Genomic DNA, 13,806 nt, shown 5'->3' on the forward strand with positions numbered 1-13,806 from the left:
CCTAATGGTTAAGGTCTTGGACTCTTACTCTGGCCTCATAGCTACTGTCTTAACTCTTACTCTGGCCTCATAGCTACTGTCTTAACTCTTACTCTGGCCTAATAGCTACTGTCTTAACTCTTACTCTGGCCTAATGGTTAAGGTCTTGGACTCTTACTCTGGCCTCATAGCTACTGTCTTAACTCTTACTCTGGCCTAATAGCTACTGTCTTAACTCTTACTCTGGCCTCATAGCTACTGTCTTAACTCTTACTCTGGCCTAATGGTTAAGGTCTTGGACTCTTACTCTGGCCTCATATCTACTGTCTTAATTCTTACTCTGGCCTCATAGCTACTGTCTTAACTCTTACTCTGGCCTAATAGCTACTGTCTTAACTCTTACTCTGGCCTAATAGCTACTGTCTTAACTCTTACTCTGGCCTAATAGCTACTGTCTTAACACTTACTCTGGCCTCATAGCTACTGTCTTAACTCTTACTCTGGCCTAATAGCTACTGTCTTAACTCTTACTCTGGGCTAATGGTTAAGGTCTTGGACTCTTACTCTGGCCTCATAGCTGCTGTCTTAACTCATACTCTGGCCTCATAGCTACTGTCTTAACTCTTACTCTGGCCTCATAGCTACTGTCTTAACTCTTACTCTGGCCTAATAGCTACTGTCTTAACTCTTACTCTGGCCTAATGGTTAAGGTCTTGGACTCTTACTCTGGCCTCATAGCTACTGTCTTAACTCTTACTCTGGCCTCATAGCTACTGTCTTAACTCTTACTCTGGCCTAATAGCTACTGTCTTAACTCTTACTCTGGCCTAATGGTTAAGGTCTTGGACTCTTACTCTGGCCTCATAGCTGCTGTCTTAACTCATACTCTGGCCTCATAGCTACTGTCTTAACTCTTACTCTGGCCTCATAGCTACTGTCTTAACTCTTACTCTGGCCTAATAGCTACTGTCTTAACTCTTACTCTGGCCTAATGGTTAAGGTCTTGGACTCTTACTCTGGCCTCATAGCTACTGTCTCAACTCTTACTCTGGCCTCATAGCTACTGTCTTAACTTTTACTCTGGCCTAATAGCTACTGTCTTAACTCTTACTCTGGCCTCATAGCTACTGTCTTAACTCTTACTCTGGCCTAATGGTTAAGGTCTTGGACTCTTACTCTGGCCTCATATCTACTGTCTTAACTCTTACTCTGGCCTCATAGCTACTGTCTTAACTCTTACTCTGGCCTAATAGCTACTGTCTTAACTCTTACTCTGGCCTAATGGTTAAGGTCTTGGACTCTTACTCTGGCCTCATAGCTACTGTCTTATCTAATACTCTGGCCTCATAGCTACTGTCTTAACTCTTACTCTGGCCTCATAGCTACTGTCTTAACTCTTACTCTGGCCTAATAGCTACTGTCTTAACTCTTACTCTGGCCTGATGGTTAAGGTCTTGGACTCTTACTCTGGCCTCATAGCTACTGTCTTAACTCTTACTCTGGCCTCATAGCTACTGTCTTAACTCTTACTCTGGCCTAATGGTTAAGGTCTTGGACTCTTACTCTGGCCTCATAGCTACTGTCTTAACTCTTACTCTGCCCTCATAGCTACTGTCTTAACTCTTACTCTGGCCTCATAGCTACTGTCTTAACTCTTACTCTGGCCTAATAGCTACTATCTTAACTCTTACTCTGGCCTCATAGCTACTGTCTTAACTATTACTCTGGCCTAATAGCCACTGTCTTAACTCTTACTCTGGCCTAATGGTTAAGGTCTTGTACTCTCACTCTGGCCTCATAGCTACTGTCTTAACTCTTACTCTGGCCTCATAGCTACTGTCTTAACTCTTACTCTGGCCTCATAGCTACTGTCTTAACTCTTACTCTGGCCTTATGGTTAAGGTCTTGGACTCTTACTATGGCCTCATAGCTACTGTCATAACTCTTACTCTGGCCTCATAGTTACTGTCTTAACTCTTACTCTGGCCTAATGGTTAAGGTCTTGGACTCTTACTCTGGCCTCATAGCTACTGTCTTAACTCTTACTCTGGCCTAATGGTTAAGGTCTTGGACTCTTACTCTGGACTCATAGCTACTGTCTTAACTAATACTCTGGCCTCATAGCTGCTGTCTTAACTCTTACTCTGGCCTAATAGCTACTGTCTTAACTCTTACTCTGGCCTCATAGCTACTGTCTTAACTCTTACTCTGGCCTAATAGCTACTGTCTTAACTCTTACTCTGGCCTAATGGTTAAGGTCTTGGACTCTTACTCTGGCCTCATAGCTGCTGTCTTAACTCATACTCTGGCCTCATAGCTACTGTCTTAACTCTTACTCTGGCCTCATAGCTACTGTCTTAACTCTTACTCTGGCCTAATAGCTACTGTCTTAACTCTTACTCTGGCCTAATGGTTAAGGTCTTGGACTCTTACTCTGGCCTCATAGCTACTGTCTTAACTCTTACTCTGGCCTCATAGCTACTGTTTTAACTCTTACTCTGGCCTAATAGCTACTGTCTTAACTCTTACTCTGGCCTCATAGCTACTGTCTTAACTCTTACTCTGGCCTAATGGTTAAGGTCTTGGACTCTTACTCTGGCCTCATATCTACTGTCTTAACTCTTACTCTGGCCTCATAGCTACTGTCTTAACTCTTACTCTGGCCTAATAGCTACTGTGTTAACTCTTACTCTGGCCTAATGGTTAAGGTCTTGGACTCTTACTCTGGCCTCATAGCAACTGTCTTAACTAATACTCTGGCCTCATAGCTACTGTCTTAACTCTTAATCTAGCCTCATAGCTACTGTCTTAACTCTTACTCTGGCCTAATAGCTACTGTCTTAACTCTTACTCTGGCCTAATGGTTAAGGTCTTGGACTCTTACTCTGGCCTCATATCTACTGTCTTAACTCTTACTCTGGCCTAATAGCTACTGTCTTAACTCTTACTCTGGCCTAATGGTTAAGGTCTTGGACTCTTACTCTGGCCTCATAGCTAATGTCTTAAGTAATACTCTGGCCTCATAGCTACTGTCTTAACTCTTACTCTGGCCTCATAGCTACTGTCTTAACTCTTACTGTGGCCTAATAGCTACTGTCTTAACTCTTACTCTGGCCTAATGGTTAAGGTCTTGGACTCTTACTCTGGCCTCATAGCTACTGTCTTAACTCTTACTCTGGCCTAATAGCTACTGTCTTAACTCTTACTCTGGCCTAATAGCTACTGTCTTAACTCTTACTCTTGTCTAATAGCTACTGTTTTAACTCTTACTCTGGCCTCATAGCTACTGTCTTAACTCTTACTCTGGCCTAATAGCTACTGTCTTAACTCTTACTCTGGCCTTATGGTTAAGGTCTTAGACTCTTACTCTGGCCTCATAGATACTGTCTTAACTCTTACTCTGGCCTAATAGCTACTGTCTTAACTCTTACTCTGGCCTAATGGTTAAGGTCTTGGACTCTTACTCTGGCCTCATAGCTACTGTCTTAACTCTTACTCTGCCCTCATAGCTACTGTCTTAACTCTTACTCTGGCCTCATAGCTACTGTCTTAACTCTTACTCTGGCCTAATAGCTACTATCTTAACTCTTACTCTGGCCTCATAGCTACTGTCTTAACTATTACTCTGGCCTAATAGCCACTGTCTTAACTCTTACTCTGGCCTAATGGTTAAGGTCTTGTACTCTCACTCTGGCCTCATAGCTACTGTCTTAACTCTTACTCTGGCCTCATAGCTACTGTCTTAACTCTTACTCTGGCCTCATAGCTACTGTCTTAACTCTTACTCTGGCCTTATGGTTAAGGTCTTGGACTCTTACTATGGCCTCATAGCTACTGTCATAACTCTTACTCTGGCCTCATAGTTACTGTCTTAACTCTTACTCTGGCCTAATGGTTAAGGTCTTGGACTCTTACTCTGGCCTCATAGCTACTGTCTTAACTCTTACTCTGGCCTCATAGCTACTGTCTTAACTCTTACTCTGGCCTAATGGTTAAGGTCTTGGACTCTTACTCTGGACTCATAGCTACTGTCTTAACTAATACTCTGGCCTCATAGCTGCTGTCTTAACTCTTACTCTGGCCTAATAGCTACTGTCTTAACTCTTACTCTGGCCTCATAGCTACTGTCTTAACTCTTACTCTGGCCTAATAGCTACTGTCTTAACACTTACTCTGGCCTCATAGCTACTGTCTTAACTCTTATTCTGGCCTAATAGCTACTGTCTTAACTCTTACTCTGGCCTAATGGTTAAGGTCTTGGACTCTTACTCTGGCCTCATAGCTGCTGTCTTAACTCATACTCTGGCCTCATAGCTACTGTCTTAACTCTTACTCTGGCCTCATAGCTACTGTCTTAACTCTTACTCTGGCCTAATAGCTACTGTCTTAACTCTTACTCTGGCCACATAGCTACTGTCTTAACTCTTACTCTGGCCTAATGGTTAAGGTCTTGGACTCTTACTCTGGCCTCATATCTACTGTCTTAACTCTTACTCTGGCCTCATAGCTACTGTCTTAACTCTTACTCTGGCCTAATAGCTACTGTGTTAACTCTTACTCTGGCCTAATGGTTAAGGTCTTGGACTCTTACTCTGGCCTCATAGCAACTGTCTTAACTAATACTCTGGCCTCATAGCTACTGTCTTAACTCTTAATCTAGCCTCATAGCTACTGTCTTAACTCTTACTCTGGCCTAATAGCTACTGTCTTAACTCTTACTCTGGCCTAATGGTTAAGGTCTTGGACTCTTACTCTGGCCTCATATCTACTGTCTTAACTCTTACTCTGGCCTAATAGCTACTGTCTTAACTCTTACTCTGGCCTAATGGTTAAGGTCTTGGACTCTTACTCTGGCCTCATAGCTACTGTCTTAACTCTTACTCTGGCCTCATAGCTACTGTCTTAACTCTTACTGTGGCCTAATAGCTACTGTCTTAACTCTTACTCTGGCCTAATGGTTAAGGTCTTGGACTCTTACTCTGGCCTCATAGCTACTGTCTTAACTCTTACTCTGGCCTAATAGCTACTGTCTTAACTCTTACTCTGGCCTAATAGCTACTGTCTTAACTCTTACTCTTGTCTAATAGCTACTGTTTTAACTCTTACTCTGGCCTCATAGCTACTGTCTTAACTCTTACTCTGGCCTAATAGCTACTGTCTTAACTCTTACTCTGGCCTTATGGTTAAGGTCTTAGACTCTTACTCTGGCCTCATAGATACTGTCCTAACTCTTACTCTGGCCTAATAGCTACTGTCTTAACTCTTACTCTGGCCTAATGGTTAAGGTCTTGGACTCTTACTCTGGCCTCATAGATACTGTCTTAACTCTTACTCTTGTCTAATAGCTACTGTTTTAACTCTTACTCTGGCCTCATAGCTACTGTCTTAACTCTTACTCTGACCTCATAGCTACTGTCTTAACTCTTACTCTGGCCTAATAGCTACTGTCTTAACTCTTTCTCTGGCCTCATAGCTACTGTCTTAACTCTTACTCTGGCCTCATAGCTACTGTCTTAACTCTTACTCTGGCCTAATGGTTAAGGTCTTGGACTCTTACTCTGGCCTCATATCTACTGTCTCAACTCTTACTCTGGCCTCATAGCTACTGTCTTAACTCTTACTCTGGCCTAATAGCTACTGTCTTAACTCTTACTCTGGCCTAATGGTTAAGGTCTTGGACTCTTACTCTGGCCTTATAGCTACTGTCTTAACTCTTACTCTGGCCTCATAGCTAATGTCTTAACTCTTACTCTGGCCTCATAGCTACTGTCTTAACTCTTACTCTGGCCTCATAGCTACTGTCTTAACTCTTACTCTGGCCTAATGGTTAAGGTCTTGGACTCTTACTCTGGCCTCATAGCTACTGTCTTAACTCATACTCTGGCCTCTTAGCTACTATCTTAACTCTTACTCTGGCCTCATAGCTACTGTCTTAACTCTTACTCTGGCCTAATGGTTAAGGTCTTAGACTCTTACTCTGGCCTCATAGATACTGTCTTAACTCTTACTCTGGCCTAATAGCTACTGTCTTAACTCTTACTCTGGCCTAATGGTTAAGGTCTTGGACTCTTACTCTGGCCTCATAGCTACTGTCTTAACTCTTACTCTGGCCGAATAGCTACTGTCTTAACTCTTACTCTGGCCTAATAGCTACTGTCTTAACTCTTACTCTGGCCTAATGGTTAAGGTCTTGGACTCTTACTCTGGCCTCATAGCTACTGTCTTAACTCTTACTCTGGCCTAATAGCTACTGTCTTAACTCTTACTCTGGCCTCATAGCTACTGTTTTAACTCTTACTCTGGCCTAATAGCTACTGTCCTAACTCTTACTCTGGCCTAATGGTTAAGGTCTTGGACTCTTACTCTGGCCTCATAGCTACTGTCTTAACTCATACTCTGGCCTCATAGCTACTGTCTTAATTCTTACTCTGGCCTCATAGCTACTGTTTTAACTCTTACTCTGGCCTAATAGCTACTGTCTTAACTCATACTCTGGCCTAATGGTTAAGGTCTTTGACTCTTACTCTGGCCTCATAGCTACTGTCTTAACTCATACTCTGGCCTCATAGCTACTGTTCTTAACTCATACTCTGGCCTCATAGCTACTGTCTTAACTCTTACTCCAGCCTAATAGCTACTGTCTTAACACTTACTCTGGCCTCATAGCTACTGTCTTAACTCTTACTCTGGCCTAATAGCTACTGTCTTAACTCTTACTCTGGCCTAATGGTTAAGGTCTTGGACTCTTACTCTGGCCTCATAGCTGCTGTCTTAACTCATACTCTGACCTCATAGCTACTGTCTTAACTCTTACTCTGGCCTTATAGCTACTGTCTTAACTCTTCCTCTGGCCTCATAGCTACTGTCTTAACTCTTACTCTGGCCTAATGGTTAAGGTCTTGGACTCTTACTCTGGCCTCATAGCTACTGTCTTAACTCTTACTCTGGCCTCATAGCTACTGTCCTAACTCTTACTCTGGCCTAATAGCTACTGTCTTAACTCTTACTCTGGCCTAATGGTTAAGGTCTTGGACTCTTACTCTGGCCTCATAGCTACTGTCTTAACTCTTACTCTGGCCTCATAGCTACTGTCCTAACTCTTACTCTGGCCTCATAGCTACTGTCTTAACTCTTACTCTGGCCTCATAGCTACTGTCTTAACTCTTACTGTGGCCTCATAGCTACTGTCTTAACTCTTACTCTGGCCTCATAGCTACTGTCCTAACTCTTACTCTGGCCTCATAGCTACTGTCTTAACTCTTACTCTGGCCTAATAGCTACTGTCTTAACTCTTACTCTGGCCTCATAGCTACTGTCTTAACTCTTACTCTGGCCTCATAGCTACTGTCTTAACTCTTACTCTGGCCTCATAGCTGCTGTCTTAACTCATACTCTGGCCTCATAGCTACTGTCTTAACTCTTACTCTGGCCTAATAGCTACTGTCTTAACTCTTACTCTGGCCTCATAGCTACTGTCTTAACTCTTACTCTGGCCTAATGGTTAAGGTCTTGGACTCTTACTCTGGCCTCATAGCTGCTGTCTTAACTCATACTCTGGCCTCATAGCTACTGTCTTAACTCTTACTCTGGCCTCATAGCTGCTGTCTTAACTCATACTCTGGCCTCATAGCTACTGTCTTAACTCTTACTCTGGCCTCATAGCTACTGTCTTAACTCTTACTCTGGCCTAATAGCTACTCTCTTAACTCTTACTCTGGCCTAATGGTTAAGGTCTTGGACTCTTACTCTGGCCTCATAGCTACTGTCCTAACTCTTACTCTGGCCTCATAGCTACTGTCTTAACTCTTACCCTGGCCTAATAGCTTCTGTTGTAACTCTCACTCTGGCCTCATAGCTACTGTCTTAACTCTTACTCTGGCCTAATGGTTAAGGTCTTGGACTCTTACTCTGGCCTCATAGCTAATGTCTTAACTCTTACTCTGGCCTCATAGCTACTGTCTTAACTCTTACTCTGGCCTAATAGCTACTGTCTTAACTCTTACTCTGGCCTAATGGTTAAGGTCTTGGACTCTTACTCTGGCCTCATAGCTACTGTCTTAACTCTTACTCTGGCCTAATAGCTACTGTCTTAACTCTTACTCTGGCCTCATAGCTACTGTCTTAACTCTTACTCTGGCCTCATAGCTACTGTCTTAACTCTTACTCTGGCCTCATAGCTACTGTCTTAACTCTTACTCTGGCCTAATAGCTACTGTCTTAACTCTTACTCTGGCCTAATGGTTAAGGTCTTGGACTCTTACTCTGGCCTCATGGCTACTGTCTTAACTCATACTCTGGCCTCATAGCTACTGTCTTAACTCTTACTCTGGCCTCATAGCTACTGTCTTAACTCTTACTCTGGCCTAATAGCTACTGTCTTAACTCTTACTCTGGCCTAATGGTTAAGGTCTTGGACTCTTACTCTGGCCTCATAGCTACTGTCTTAACTCTTACTCTGGCCTAATAGCTACTGTCTTAACTCTTTCTCTGGCCTCATAGCTACTGTCTTAACTCTTACTCTGGCCTCATAGCTACTGTCTTAACTCTTACTCTGGCCTAATAGCTACTGTCTTAACTCTTACTCTGGCCTAATGGTTAAGGTCTTGGACTCTTACTCTGGCCTCATAGCTACTGTCTTAACTCTTACTCTGGCCTCATAGCTACTGTCTTAACTCTTACTCTGGCCTAATAGCTTCTGTTGTAACTCTCACTCTGGCCTCATAGCTACTGTCTTAACTCTTACTCTGGCCTAATGGTTAAGGTCTTGGACTCTTACTCTGGCCTCATAGCTACTGTCTTAACTCTTACTCTGGCCTAATAGCTACTGTCTTAACTCTTACTCTGGCCTAATGGTTAAGGTCTTGGACTCTTACTCTGGCCTCATAGCTACTGTCTTAACTCTTACTCTGGCCTCATAGCTACTGTCTTAACTCTTACTCTGGCCTCATAGCTACTGTCTTAACTCTTACTCTGGCCTAATGGTTAAGGTCTTGGACTCTTACTCTGGCCTCATATCTACTGTCTTAACTCTTACTCTGGCCTCATAGCTACTGTCTTAACTCTTACTCTGGCCTCATAGCTACTGTCTTAACTCTTACTCTTGGCTAATGGTTAAGGTCTTGTACTCTTACTCTGGCCTAATAGCTACTGTCTTAACTCTTACTCTGGCCTCATAGCTACTGTCTTAACTCTTACTCTGGCCTAATGGTTAAGGTCTTGGACTCTTACTCTGGCCTCATATCTACTGTCTTAACTCTTACTCTGGCCTCATAGATACTGTCTTAACTCTTACTCTGGCCTAATGGTTAAGGTCTTGGACTCTTACTCTGGCCTCATAGCTACTGTCTTAACTAATACTCTGGCCTCATAGCTACTGTCTTAACTCTTAATCTAGCCTCATAGCTACTGTCTTAACTCTTACTCTGGCCTAATAGCTACTGTCTTAACTCTTACTCTGGCCTAATGGTTAAGGTCTTGGACTCTTACTCTGGCCTCATATCTACTGTCTTAACTCTTACTCTGGCCTAATAGCTACTGTCTTAACTCTTACTCTGGCCTAATGGTTAAGGTCTTGGACTCTTACTCTGGCCTCATAGCTAATGTCTTAAGTAATACTCTGGCCTCATAGCTACTGTCTTAACTCTTACTCTGGCCTCATAGCTACTGTCTTAACTCTTACTGTGGCCTAATAGCTACTGTCTTAACTCTTACTCTGGCCTAATGGTTAAGGTCTTGGACTCTTACTCTGGCCTCATAGCTAATGTCTTAAGTAATACTCTGGCCTCATAGCTACTGTCTTAACTCTTACTCTGGCCTCATAGCTACTGTCTTAACTCTTACTCTGGCCTCATAACTACTGTCTTAACTCTTACTCTGGTCTAATGGTTAAGGTCTTGGACTCTTACTCTGGCCTAATAGCTACTGTCGTAACTCTTACTCTGGCCTCATAGCTACTGTCTTAACTCTTACTCTGGCCTAATAGCTACTGTCTTAACTCTTACTCTGGCCTAATGGTTAAGGTCTTGGACTCTTACTCTGGCCTCATGGCTACTGTCTTAACTCATACTCTGGCCTCATAGCTACTGTCTTAACTCTTACTCTGGCCTCATAGCTACTGTCTTAACTCTTACTCTGGCCTAATAGCTACTGTCTTAACTCTTACTCTGGCCTAATGGTTAAGGTCTTGGACTCTTACTCTGGCCTCATAGCTACTGTCTTAACTCTTACTCTGGCCTCATAGCTACTGTCTTAACTCTTACTCTGGCCTAATAGCTACTGTCTTAACTCTTACTCTGGCCTAATGGTTAAGGTCTTGGACTCTTACTCTGGCCTCATAGCTACTGTCTTAACTCTTACTCTGGCCTAATAGCTACTGTCTTAACTCTTACTCTGGCCTCATAGCTACTGTTTTAACTCTTACTCTGGCCTAATAGCTACTGTCCTAACTCTTACTCTGGCCTAATGGTTAAGGTCTTGGACTCTTACTCTGGACTCATAGCTACTGTCTTAACTCATACTCTGGCCTCATAGCTACTGTCTTAATTCTTACTCTGGCCTCATAGCTACTGTCTTAACTCTTACTCTGGCCTAATAGCTACTGTCTTAACTCTTACTCTGGCCTAATGGTTAAGGTCTTGGACTCTTACTCTGGCCTCAGAGCTACTGTTTTAACTCTTACTCTGGCCTAATAGCTACTGTCTTAACTCTTACTCTTGTCTAATAGCTACTGTTTTAACTCTTACTCTGGCCTAATAGCTACTGTCTTAACTCTTACTCTGGCCTAATGGTTAAGGTCTTGGACTCTTACTCTGGCCTCATAGCTGCTGTCTTAACTCATACTCTGGCCTCATAGCTACTGTCTTAACTCTTACTCTGGCCTCATAGCTACTGTCTTAACTCTTACTCTGGCCTAATAGCTACTGTCTTAACTCTTACTCTGGCCTAATGGTTAAGGTCTTGGACTCTTACTCTGGCCTCATAGCTACTGTCTTAACTCTTACTCTGGCCTCATAGCTACTGTTTTAACTCTTACTCTGGCCTAATAGCTACTGTCTTAACTCTTACTCTGGCCTCATAGCTACTGTCTTAACTCTTACTCTGGCCTAATGGTTAAGGTCTTGGACTCTTACTCTGGCCTCATATCTACTGTCTTAACTCTTACTCTGGCCTCATAGCTACTGTCTTAACTCTTACTCTGGCCTAATGGTTAAGGTCTTGGACTCTTACTCTGGCCTCATAGCTACTGTCTTAACTAATACTCTGGCCTCATAGCTACTGTCTTAACTCTTACTCTGGCCTAATAGCTACTGTCTTAACTCTTACTCTGGCCTAATGGTTAAGGTCTTGGACTCTTACTCTGGCCTCATAGCTACTGTCTTAACTCTTACTCTGGCCTCATAGCTACTGTTTTAACTCTTAATCTAGCCTCATAGCTACTGTCTTAACTCTTACTCTGGCCTAATAGCTACTGTCTTAACTCTTACTCTGGCCTAATGGTTAAGGTCTTGGACTCTTACTCTGGCCTCATATCTACTGTCTTAACTCTTACTCTGGCCTAATGGTTAAGGTCTTGGACTCTTACTCTGGCCTCATAGCTAATGTCTTAAGTAATACTCTGGCCTCATAGCTACTGTCTTAACTCTCACTCTGGCCTCATAGCTACTGTCTTAACTCTTACTGTGGCCTAATAGCTACTGTCTTAACTCTTACTCTGGCCTAATGGTTAAGGTCTTGGACTCTTACTCTGGCCTCATAGCTACTGTCTTAACTCTTACTCTGGCCTAATAGCTACTGTCTTAACTCTTACTCTGGCCTCATAGCTACTGTCATAACTCTTACTCTGGCCTAATGGTTAAGGTCTTGGACTCTTACTCTGCCCTCATAGCTGCTGTCTTAACTCATACTCTGGCCTCATAGCTACTGTCTTAACTCTTACTCTGGCCTCATAGCTACTGTCTTAACTCTTACTCTGGCCTAATGGTTAAGGTCTTGGACTCTTACTCTGGCCTCATATCTACTGTCTTAACTCTTACTCTGGCCTAATAGCTACTGTCTTAACTCTTACTCTGGCCTAATGGTTAAGGTCTTGGACTCTTACTCTGGCCTCATATCTACTGTCTTAACTCTTACTCTGGCCTAATGGTTAAGGTCTTGGACTCTTACTCTGGCCTCATAGCTAATGTCTTAAGTAATACTCTGGCCTCATAGCTACTGTCTTAACTCTCACTCTGGCCTCATAGCTACTGTCTTAACTCTTACTCTGGCCTAATAGCTACTCTCTTAACTCTTACTCTGGCCTAATGGTTAAGGTCTTGGACTCTTACTCTGGCCTCATAGCTACTGTCTTAACTCTTACTCTGACCTCATAGCTACTGTCTTAACTCTTACTCTGGCCTAATAGCTACTGTCTTAACTCTTTCTATGGCCTCATAGCTACTGTCTTAACTCTTACTCTGGCCTCATAGCTACTGTCTTAACTCTTACTCTGGCCTAATGGTTAAGGTCTTGGACTCTTACTCTGGCCTCATATCTACTGTCTCAACTCTTACTCTGGCCTCATAGCTACTGTCTTAACTCTTACTCTGGCCTAATAGCTACTGTCTTAACTCTTACTCTGGCCTAATGGTTAAGGTCTTGGACTCTTACTCTGGCCTCATAGCTACTGTCTTAACTCTTACTCTGGCCTAATAGCTACTGTCTTAACTCTTACTCTGGCCTCATAGCTACTGTCTTAACTCTTACTCTGGCCTAATAGCTACTGTCTTAACTCTTACTCTGGCCTAATGGTTAAGGTCTTGGACTCTTACTCTGGCCTCATGGCTACTGTCTTAACTCATACTCTGGCCTCATAGCTACTGTCTTAACTCTTACTCTGGCCTCATAGCTACTGTCTTAACTCTTACTCTGGCCTAATAGCTACTGTCTTAACTCTTACTCTGGCCTAATGGTTAAGGTCTTGGACTCTTACTCTGGCCTCATAGCTACTGTCTTAACTCTTACTCTGGCCTCATAGCTACTGTCTTAACTCTCACTCTGGCCTAATAGCTACTATCTTAACTCTTACTCTGGCCTAATGGTTAAGGTCTTGGACTCTTACTCTGGCCTCAGAGCTACTGTCTTAACTCTTACTCTGGCCTAATAGCTACTGTCTTAACTCTTACTCTTGTCTAATAGCTACTGTTTTAACTCTTACTCTGGCCTAATAGCTACTGTCTTAACTCATACTCTGGCCTAATGGTTAAGGTCTTGGACTCTTACTCTGGCCTCATAGCTACTGTCTTAACTCATACTCTGGCCTCATAGCTACTGTTCTTAACTCATACTCTGGCCTCATAGCTACTGTCTTAACTCTTACTCTGGCCTAATAGCTACTTTCTTAACTCTTACTCTGGCCTCATAGCTACTGTCTTAACTCTTACTCTGGCCTCATAGCTACTGTCTTAACTCTTACTCTGGCCTAATGGTTAACGTCTTGAACTCTTACTCTGGCCTCATATCTACTGTCTTAACTCTTACTCTGGCCTCATAGCTACTGTCTTAACTCTTACTCTGGCCTAATGGTTAAGGTCTTGGACTCTTACTCTGGCCTCATAGCTAATGTCTTAACTCTTACTCTGGCCTCATAGCTACTGTCTTAACTCTTACTCTGGCCTCATAGCTAATGTCGTAACTCTTACTCTGGCCTAATGGTTAAGGTCTTGGACTCTTACTCTGGCCTCATGGCTACTGTCTTAACTCATACTCTGGCCTCATAGCTACTGTCGTAACTCTTACTCTAGCCTCATAGCTACTGTCTTAACTCTTACTCTGGCCTAATAGCTACTGTCG

Source organism: Triturus cristatus, chromosome 8, assembly GCF_964204655.1.
Source record: "Triturus cristatus chromosome 8, aTriCri1.1, whole genome shotgun sequence".
Taxonomy (NCBI): Eukaryota; Metazoa; Chordata; class Amphibia; order Caudata; family Salamandridae; genus Triturus; species Triturus cristatus.